Genomic DNA, 10,903 nt, shown 5'->3' with positions numbered 1-10,903 from the left:
ACCACTACTAGATCTACACTGACAGGGATTCATCTAACTTATTTTTAAAAATTCAGTGACAGTGAGTCCATGACTGTGCTGGTTGACCAGGTACCACTCCACTGCCTGTACACGTAAATGTTTTTCCCTCTATATAACCTGCATCATCTGTATTGAAAACTGTGTGTAATGTCTATTTTCTTACTCTCAATGGCTACCAAGGACAAGAAATCGCCATTGGTAATATAACAAATCTCTATCCATCAGAAGATCTTTGTTACAATTTCCCCTCACTCCTGCTCTACACGTATTCCATTCATTTCCAGCTGAAGTAAATCCAATTCCCTCCTTCAGATTAGTTTTAGAATCATAGAATCATAGAATGGTTAGGGTTGGAAGGGACCTTCAAAGGTCATCTAGTCCAACCCCCCTGCAAGGAGCAGGGACATCCCCAACTAGATCAGGTTGCTCAGAGCCTCATCCAACCTGGCCTTGAACATTTCCAGGGAACGTTTCCAGGGAACATTTTCATCCTTTTGGTTGCTCTCTGCACCTGCCCACCATGTTTCTTAAATGGCAGCAGTGATCCTATGATCTGCCAGATGACAGAATCAGATACAGATACTGTAAAAGCACTCCCCATAGAGAATATACATTTAAATATAAAGCAGAAAGATGTTTGAAATAGAGCTCATGAGGTGCATAGGAGGACGTAGTTCAGTGCTGTATTCCCAGGTCAATGTATGCTTCAAAGAGAGGCCTACCAAAAAGATTCATTTTGGTGAAAAGCCTGGGAAGTCAGAAAAGGTATAACTGCTTTGAAATCTAGTAAATTAAAAAAATCAAAGTGGTTTCAAAGGCCAAGCCTGCCATGTGTCTTTTGCCACCATAAGTGGTTTCACAATCTTGTCTTCCCATTTCATTGCAGTACTTTCTCACTTCCATTTCATGAAAGACTCACTGGTGTGGTGGAGCAACAAAAAAAAAAAACCCTGAACAGCTAGAGAAAGGAGACAAGCAGTGAACCTTATTAAGCCCACAAAGTTGTTGAGGGTTTGAAGCAAACAAACAGGAAAGACATTTCCTTGAATTTCTTCATGTTCTAGTATACCAAGGATGTAGTTTTGCCCATATTAGGTGAAGTATTTTCAGAATTGAGTTTTCAAGTGGTGTTTCTTAAAGTCATATCTTGAACCTCTTGCTGCCTACAAAGAGCACATCAGTGTCTGCAATGAGCCCTGGTTCCTGACTGTCTTGGCAGTGGAACCACAAAAATTACACCACCACATACTCTCTGTAAACCAGAGCGTCTCATCTGTTTTGTAATTGCTGCTTTTATGAAACTTTACCACAATAGGACTGAGTGACTGCAGAGTAAACCGTGCTAAATGTCAGCACTGAATAGCTAGAAGTTGTCAAAATCTTAGGTCAGGCTCAAAAATTGATGCCTTCTTTTTACATTTTTCACTGTGAGCAACATACAGTGGAGGAAAGAGAAGCCTGCAAAAAAAAGTTTTTTAAAAGTGAAACATAAATGTAAAATATTCTAGCATCAATATTATTAAAATAGTGTCAGGCACGTATTTAAAAAAGAAAGTTGTTACAGGCAGGAAGGGGTGTGCCTTCACACATGTATAAAACTGGGAGCAGGCATTACATTTCCCTCCTCCTTCTCCTCCTCCTCCTCCTCCTCCTCCTCCTCCTCCTCCTCGGGCTGCCTCTGGGGGCTGAGGGAGCGCCTTCGCTCCTGGATCTGGCCTTCCTTCCTCTTCCTCTTGTTTGCGGCCAAGGTTACAGCGAGCAAAGAGGCTGACTCCTCAGCTCCTTCCACAGGGAAGTCCAGCCTTCGCTCACTCCCCCGGCCCCTCCCCATCATCTGGGAAGGGAACTTCCACCCTCTGGAGAAAACATCATTAGCTTTCCAGCACGTTTCCAGATGTCCATTATTTTTCTTTTTTTCCTTATGTCAGGGCTTTCTGAAAGGCACCTCAAGTTTTGGGAAGCCAGCTGTCATCCAGAAGAACTTACCGGTACTTAGCCCCGTGCAGGTGAAGAAGCCCAAAGAGCATGACAACAACAATAAATTAATACCATACGTTTCCCCTCCTATCCCCTGTGTCTATATCATCAACCTAAAAGGCAGCCTCTTCTCTGTAGGAACTTCCTCTTGCTTCACATTTTTACCATGCCTAACAGAGTAGGATGCTGCCGTTAGTCTGTCGCATTTTGTGGGAGATGAACTTATGCAGTCACTTCTTCACGCACTTCTGCCGTGCAGCTGCCCCTCACGCTCCTGCCAGGCTATGCCGCAGCTCCCCACACGCCCCATGCACCCGCCTGTGCGCCCTGCTATCCAGAGGTAGTGTTGAACGCATCTTGGAGCTGGCAGGGGAGACCTGAAGGATCCTTTAGGATCTGCTGGCAGCTGCCCACTCCTGGCACAGGGCTTGTGCAGACACTCAGACACCAGGTCATGCCAAAGATCCACGGTCAGCGTCAGAGACTCTGGGACAAATGTTCTGGTACACTGTTCTGGTACAAATGAAAAGTTGTGATTATTTAGTTGCACGGATCACATACCATCTTACTTCCATATGTATATGTGTATGCATACGTAGGCACACACCAATCTTCCATTCAAATCTGTGAATGTTTCCAAATACACAAATATCATAGAAAAATAAATATATGAAGCATAAATCATCCTTCCAGAACAAGTCTGTGATTTTTGCAGCTCCTCAAGCTCCCATTGGAGTCAAGGGAAATACAGCAAGCACAAAAAGTACACGGTGTTCAGTAGATATTGATTTCTTTGCCCTCATTGCTGTGTGCTGGGCTCATGAGAGGCAGCTGTTGGCTCTCCACTCCCAATGTTTAGGCAGTAACAGAAGAGAGGCAAAACAAAACGTGGCCTAAACCCCTGGCAACATGCAAGTAGAAATAAACAGCTAGGATGGAAGAAACAATTTTTTTTTTCCGTGCCCTGCTGAGGTTTTATGGTCTTTGCTTCTCCCACAGAGGGATTGCTGGGTGAGAGAGATTGCAACCACCAGAGGATATATTCGAATTATTTGGAAGTCTTGTGAAGTTTGTATACAAAACTGTTCATCTAATTGCTGCAATTTGGAAAGCTGAAACTTTCCAAGGCTTTTTTTTTCATCTTATGCAACTTCTTTTTCCTAACTTGAGGCCCTCATTTGAACACGCATGAGGAGCATTTTCTGCAAAGAGTCGACTGAGCACACTGCAATCCTAGCACCAGGTTTCCAGCAGTTCATTCTGGGGCACAGTATCTATCCAGTGGCAAATCTCTTGCTGTCCCATATGGATGGACTTTCTGTCTGACCCTACTCTGGGAAGGGACCAGGAAAACCAGAGAGCCCCCGTTCACACCCCAATCCACCCCTACATGAAAAATGCACTACAGCGTGGTCTCTCTTCATGTCTAATATCCTCCTTATACGCCTATCGCACCATCTCCAAATTGGAGACAGTGAACAACAGCCATTCAAACTGCCATGCTACAGCCAGGGAAATTACAGCAAATTTTGGTTTTACAGGCGGTTATCAGAAAGCAAAACCGCTCTCATTTTATGTGCCACTTTCACATTCTGGTTTTGTTTTCTCTCTCGGTAATTTACTCAGCAGGGGAGAAGCATATAAATTTCCCGTGCATACTCCTAGCAGTTTTCGCCCTCGAAAGCTCAGACCAGCCTGCAGCAAGCTGAGGTTCCTCGGGATCAACATGGGAGCGACAAAATCCGCGCCGGGATGTGTAAGGATGCCAGGATCTGTAAGGATGCAACAGAAGGGCATTTGCTTGGGAGGGATATAAGTTAGGAAATCTCTTGTTGTCACATACCTTGGAAAATAACAACCACAAGACCCGCAAGGAGTAAGAGTGATAGCAGCAGTAGACAGGGGTATCTTTAAAATTCAAGTTAAAAAAAAAGCCCCAAAACAGCCTTTCATTGTTTCCCAGGGCTAGTCTCTCGCAACTTGAAATAAAGTACCGGAGCAATATAGTGTTCTCTAGGGGTTAATGTTACATTAATCAGAACTGACAAGCATGAAAATCATTCTTTGTTGTCTTTAAATTGCTAATTTAAGATTGAAATCTAAAACGCTTGAGCACTGATCGTTAACAGCGCCGCTCCAACAAAACCCAAGTGCAATCTTCCCTCCTTATGGGCCGCTACACAATCGGTGTACATTTGGTTGAGAAAACAAATGCAAAGTCTGCAACTAAATCCTAATGTCTCGTTTAAGTGTTTCCATTCACAGGCTTTCTTTGGCTAAACTTCAACGAATTGTACTACAGTTTAATTGAAAAGCAGCATTTGCACCGGCATTTACATTTGAAGGCAGAAATGCTGGCATTGTATCTTGAGGTGCGATGGCAGCAAAAAAGGCCCAAAATCCAAATAAATTTTTTTTGCAAGTATTATTTTTCTAGTTGCAGAGGTATTTTAATGAGTTGATTCTCAAATGAGGTAACCAAGCAAAGTTTGAGACACTCAGTAACAAAAAAAAAACCCACTTGTTTTAAAAATTTATTAAAGTTTAAAAAAAAAAAAGCTACTAAAGGGTAAACGCGGTGCAGTGAAGACAGGCACCGGATATAATCAAGGAGGATAAAGTGCCATCAAATGTGTGGCTACAAAACTAACAAAAAAAAAAGCACGCATCAGCAAAACAAATGGGAAAAGCATGTCCTCCTTCTGCCTCTTAAACGGAATTACAAAGCGTGTTAGGAGCCAAATCAAGTCCAATTTCTTTTGCCAGCTTGACTATTCGCAGGTTCAGATCTGTTCACAGACGCAGCTCCCACTGAAGTCCACGGACATGTGCACTTGCAGCTGAAATAAGCTGAATCCTCAGCTTGGCTGTGACCCAAAATAATTTCACTCCAAACCCATCGGCGGATCTGGTTTGATCTAGTCCCTTGTGAAAAGGAAGGAGGAACAAGGAGATCTGTGATAGGATCACACTGTGGAGTGACTGGATGGATGCTCCATCGGAGGTTTGGGAGGATGAGAGTAGGAGAGGGGCTAGGGGCAAAGCAAGCTGTGCCCTCAATTCTTCCCTCTGAGGAGCCAGTGAGCTACAGTAGCCGTGATATCCAGCATCCAGAGTGAAGGAGGACACATTTCTCACACCCAAGCCCTCTGCCTCTCTTTGCAACTCCAGTAAAGCAGAGTTGAGCTATGCAGCCGTACTTACCACATCCATTGACCCCGATGTGAGCTCCATAGCAAATCTTAGGGCAGAACTTGCCACACAAAAGAAGTGTTAAAGGCACAGGCACTGTCATGCAGAACAAGCTCTTAGAGCAGAAGAAAAGGACTCAGCATTTGGCCAAGGAGTGGGGTCATGCACTGAGGGTGCTTTGTATTCTGGGGAGGACGTGGGACGATGGCTCTCCAGGCTCATGCAGAGCAAAGGCGGAGGAATACGGGGCTTAGGGAAAAAGAAAATTAATGTAGAGTTTAGGGAAGGAGAAAATGCAAGAGATTCTGAGCGCTCTCTCATCTGGCAGCCGCATCCAGAATATGGGCGGTGCCTAGAGAGGACCCCTATCTTTCCTTCTGGTCGATGGAGCAGGAGTGTAAAACTGCCCTTGGATTAAGAGTTAATCAGAGCAACATTCCTTTGTTTGTTAACCCCAACATCGCTAAGAAATCTGCGTTCTGGTGCCCAGACTCAAAGTCATATCTAATGTAAGTATGACAAAATCAGATGTCCCTCACGTTGCGTGCTCCTTCGCAGCATCCCTTGCGTGTGGTAGTAGAGCAGGCCCCAGGAGAGAAGATGAAGAAAATATTGACAAGCATGTTTTTGCCAGGATATCTTGGATTCAGTGTCATAGGGGATGACTCCTGAGTTTGAAAACAAAAACCGTTTTTCACTGTACGCTTGTCCTTACAAAGAGCAGTAGCAGGATTTAATAGATACAATTTTTGTTGCATTAAATTATATCTCTTGACACTTCCAATGCACCTTTAGTTGACTTATACGAAAGACTGGCAGGAAGAGGATCTGCTTGATCATCTTCAGTAACAATATTTGTGTTAGAGCTGGGACTCAGAAGCTCACCAGCAGCACAAGGAGAGCAAAACAAATGCCTAATAATTAAAAGGAACCTTAGAGCCTCAGACCTTTCAGGTAAAATTAATAGCACCTGCCTAAACAATCATTTGAAAAATTTTCAATTACATTTCAAGCTGTTTAAATTGAGAAGTAATAAGAAAAAATCCCTAAAGTGTCTATATTTAACATTGTCAATATGTCTTCATAGCCCTGGACCCAAATACTTCCTTTCTGTTACACTATTTTAACCATGGGGATGGATTTGTTTGCATTTGTCTGGAAAAAACAATGTGAAGAAGTGAAGTCAAATAGGAGGAAGAGAAGTGGAATAAGCATGGAATTAATCTTAACAATTACAATTTTTCCCTCAAATCAGCATTAAAATGAGTATTTTCTGTTTGCTTTATTCTTATGAAGAAAAGTATGTAAATTCTTGGAATAATATCTAGTGATTTGCAATGCTGTATTGACATTTTTGGCATTTTTAAACCTGCAGATCATTAACAGACTCAGGAATCCTCCCAAATGTTCATCTTATTTGTGAAAAATGCATATTTGGAAAGTGCGTCTTCTATGTTTGGACCCAGTTGAAGTTCAATGGAGTGAGTAGGGGTGGGATCCAGTGCACCGGAGAGACACCCAAACCTAAGTGTCCACACACAGGCTATGTGCAGCATTCCATTGCATAAGGAAAAGGCATCTGTCACCACTGAGGGACCTGGGTTGGGAAGAGGCACCCAGCCCCACTGGCAGCTCCAGGAAGGTTTGGTTCTTCCACAGACCTTCCACCATGCCAGTCAGCCTCTGAGGATGCCTTTGGTGCCCACAGCCATCTTTAGGGCCTCTGTTTAGGCGACTAAACATGTCTGCACTCCTGTTATAGCCAATGGAGATCCAAGGCTTGATTCAGTTGCCTACACATTGGCATCTAAAGCCCTAAGGTATCTTATCTGAAACATCTCCCTGGAGCTAGCACATACGGCACAGGACATATGGGAACTGATGTCTTTCCAGAAGAGCAGCCTGAGACTGGGTAGAACATCCCACAGCCTTTCAGGTGGCATTAGATGTTCACAAAATTGATTAAGCTCTTGGTCAGTGTATACAAGGGAGTCTAGAGATTGATTCATTTAACCAGCCATCAGCTATCTGCTCTGGGTCAATCTGAGATCTCCAGTGCTCAGTTCAGCTGTCTTGGCACCCAATACCATTTGAGAGGCTATAGGCTACCCCATCTTGTCCTCAGCTGATGTTCCAGAAGGGCTCTGCAGTCCTGTGGGTTGTGTGCTAGGTTGGCCAGCCCTGTCTGAACATCTCACACACCAGAAGCACCTCCAATATAACTGATACAAGCACTGATACAGCAACTTCACTGGGCAATAAAACACTTAGCTTATACGTAGACACCAACAAGTACATGTCTTCATCTTGAACTGACCTGCAGCCAAAGGTTTAATTGGCGCTGGAGAAAATCCTGTGTTATTTTCAGGTCACAAACAGAGAGAATTTCTCCTTGAGTCCTAAATCTGTTTATTGATAAATTATTTTGTTTGTGTCAAGAAACATGGCAACACAATAAATGCCCAGTGCAGATGTTGTACGAAGCTAAGCATGCAAACATTTCCAAAACATGCAAATACTGGTGCATATGTGTATCAAGCTTTTAAATGAGCTTTCCAAAATTTCCCTTTTTATGTGCTGTTTCAAGATGCTCCCACTGATTAAAAAAAAAAAAAAAGCTTTCTATTTATCATCCAGGGCTGAACTGGAAACCATCGAGCTGCTCATATTAATACATGCAACTTTGTGATTTATTATCACCCCCCTCATCCCATCTATTTTCTGTGCCTCAGATGTGCAATTAACTCCATACTGTCAGCCTCATCTGCTTATGTCTACACAGGACACGTCTGTACTGTCGTAAAAGCAAAAGAACACATTTCCTGTTCACCAGTATTGCCTTGCGTTTCAGGGAAGCCGTCTGGCTCTCCACGAGGAGAAATTTCATATAGAAGCAGCTTGAACTGAAAACAGGTCCTCGTGCAAGCAGTGTAGATGCAAGCAGCTTGAGATCAGAGTGGTGACAAACGTGACCTCACATCTGACCAGTGTGGCTGCCAAGGTGACTTCATAGCCTGCAAGTGCTGTGGGCACGCAGGGGCACCACTCCTAATTGGGGTGCTGCCAACAAGTAACAGCGTTCACATCAGCAAGAGCAAAAGGCGGCTCCGCATTTGTTTAAAGCTTGCTTTTCATTTCTCTAGCTTACGTAAGGCTTCCTCTTTGTCTCTCCTTTTCCACCAGTTCTGGTTCAAACCACAAAACTAGACCCAAACCTAGTGGAGACAAAGATGCCTACGCATCCAGTCTTCGATGATACGCTCTATCACATCTACTCTTTTCAGACAGACTCAGAAGGTTTGGTTAACCTATTCCTTTGTTGTTTTGAGTATCAAAATCTATTACTATTTTATAATTATGTTTATATTTGACAAAAGAAAATTAAAATTTCAGGCATTTGTAAAAGTTTAGATGCCTCATTCGAAATAACGGTTTATGATGCCTCCATCTGTCAAATGGACTAAGTAAATATTTTTTCAGTTTTATTAACACAGTACATGCACACAATGTGCAAAATGCTAGGGACCATTTAAAAAATAAATTAAAACTATTTGCCATATTGGAAAGGTTTTTAACATTGAGTCTGAGGTGGTGCTTTCCCCTCCAGAGAATGTTTTCCCACGTAATAGGAAGATACGAGGTTACATTACTTTTGGGGATTTATTACATTTTCTTGCTTCTATATCTGGCATCCATTTTCATAAATGTCCAATGAATTTAATATTAAAATACATTTGGGAAATCAATTTCTGGCTGTCTCAATAAATTATAAACATTCTAACTATAATTTCTGGGTGGCGGAAAGGAGCTGGGTCTTACATGTGTCCCTAAGGCTCAGGAATTATTTTTACCAGCCTTGAATGCTTTTAATGTGGCCATTATTTAGGAGAATAAACACATGACTGTGAGAAAGGTTAAAGGAAGGTGAAAAACTTAAGGTGGGATGTCACTAAAGGCACACATGAAGCAGGATAGGTATGGTAAGAGCAGCATATAGCAACTCAGCGATTTACCTGTCATGATGGGGCCAAATCTCAATTTCAAATCAATACTTTGCAATGGATTAGCCAGCTTGGCAGGAACAGAGATTGAAGGCTGCCCTAACCCAGTAACGGTGTACAGTGTGCTTAGTGAAAATCAGCTGAAATGTTGTTCATTAACGTAGGGAACACACACACACACAAAAAAAGATACTACAGAGATAGCACAGACATTTCAAATCTCTGTTATCACCAGAACAGGGTTTTAAAAGATAGACGCCATTTGGTGAAAGAGAAAGGGGTAGCACTGCACATTAGAGAGATGACAGGCTACCAAGACAATAAATAAATAACCATAAATATATAAATAAGCATAAATTAATAAGAATTGTTGAGGATCATAATTACTTTGGGAATGGCTGCTAGAAGTGGCCATTTAGGGCATAAAGGCGGTTGGCGACAAGGCCTCAGGCTGTGTCTCGGCTCTGGAGTGGGGTTAAGCCCATGCATGGCTGAGCACCACCATTTCCCATGTACATGGCTGCCCTGAGCCTTCCTGTGAGCAGCCCAGGATCAAAGTCTCCCCTGGATGCTGAGGAACACAGGATTTGGGATTATTTCTCAGTGCCTTGAATGGTAATATCCTGAGCCTCACCTAGACTTGGTCCACCCGCAGCACACGGACAAGACCTCCAGTGCGTGCAGAGGCATCAGGAGCTTGGGCTCTCCTCCTCTAGAGACTTAGAGGGGCTGAGGTTACGGTAGGGTTGGTGAGTCAGTCTAGTGTTGAGAGCAGATCCAACATCCACTTAACCAACAGACAGTCATGCACACAAGAACTGGGTTTAGATATTGAGTGTGAGAATACTGTAAGAGAATTCCAGCGGTGTGTCACTACGGGAGAATTAGTTTCCCAACTATGACTGAAGAAAAAACTGCTACTGTTAAAAATGGAGGTAGTAACTTGCCAAAAATAAAAGTAATTATTTGAAAATTGTGAAAGTTGTCTTAGAAACACCTACGAGGGATGTGCAAATATGTGGAATCAGCATGCACGAACAGTGTTGATAAATATTTAGATGAGGCAACAGCATTCCTCTCTTTAAATTTACAAGTTAGAAACACGTTGGAATAATGAGAGAAGCCTGGTGAGTTTACTTTATCCATGTACTCTTTTTATGAGCTTCTGAAAGCTCCATGATAAAGTGACCCTGCAGAAAAATTGAACTGTGTCTCTCCTGGCCACATCCTGCCCCAGCAGTCTCATTAGAAACAGCAAGAACTGGAAAGTACTACTGGAGGAGAACTGAGACAACTGGGGCCTATAGATTTCATCTCTTGTTCTAAACTGAAACACATTTTCTGCAATGACACTAGAAACACAGAAACAGATGTGCGAGATTTTGATGCCGTCATGAAAACATCCTGACGCACAATGGATCCAAAACGAGAGGGGAGATCTGAAGTGCTCACGCTGTGCATCAAAAAACTGCTTGTCTATCGTGGCTTGAGGAACGGCACGCACACAGACACATCACGAAGATGTGCTGCTATCGCTAGCAGCACCGTACGCTGTCTTTCTGGGCAGGTTCATGTAAACCGAAAACCAACCTGTGTGAACAAGGATGCAAAAACACATCAGCCCAGTCAGGAGGGAGTTTTCACCAAACACCTCTTGCCCCAAACCCAGGCAGCCTGTGCATGCCTGCCCAGTACATCACAGGAAAGCAGCT

This window comes from Chlamydotis macqueenii, chromosome 1, assembly GCF_036417535.1.
Source record: "Chlamydotis macqueenii isolate bChlMac1 chromosome 1, bChlMac1.mat, whole genome shotgun sequence".
Taxonomy (NCBI): domain Eukaryota; kingdom Metazoa; phylum Chordata; class Aves; order Otidiformes; family Otididae; genus Chlamydotis; species Chlamydotis macqueenii.
This window is presented reverse-complemented; position numbering follows the sequence as displayed.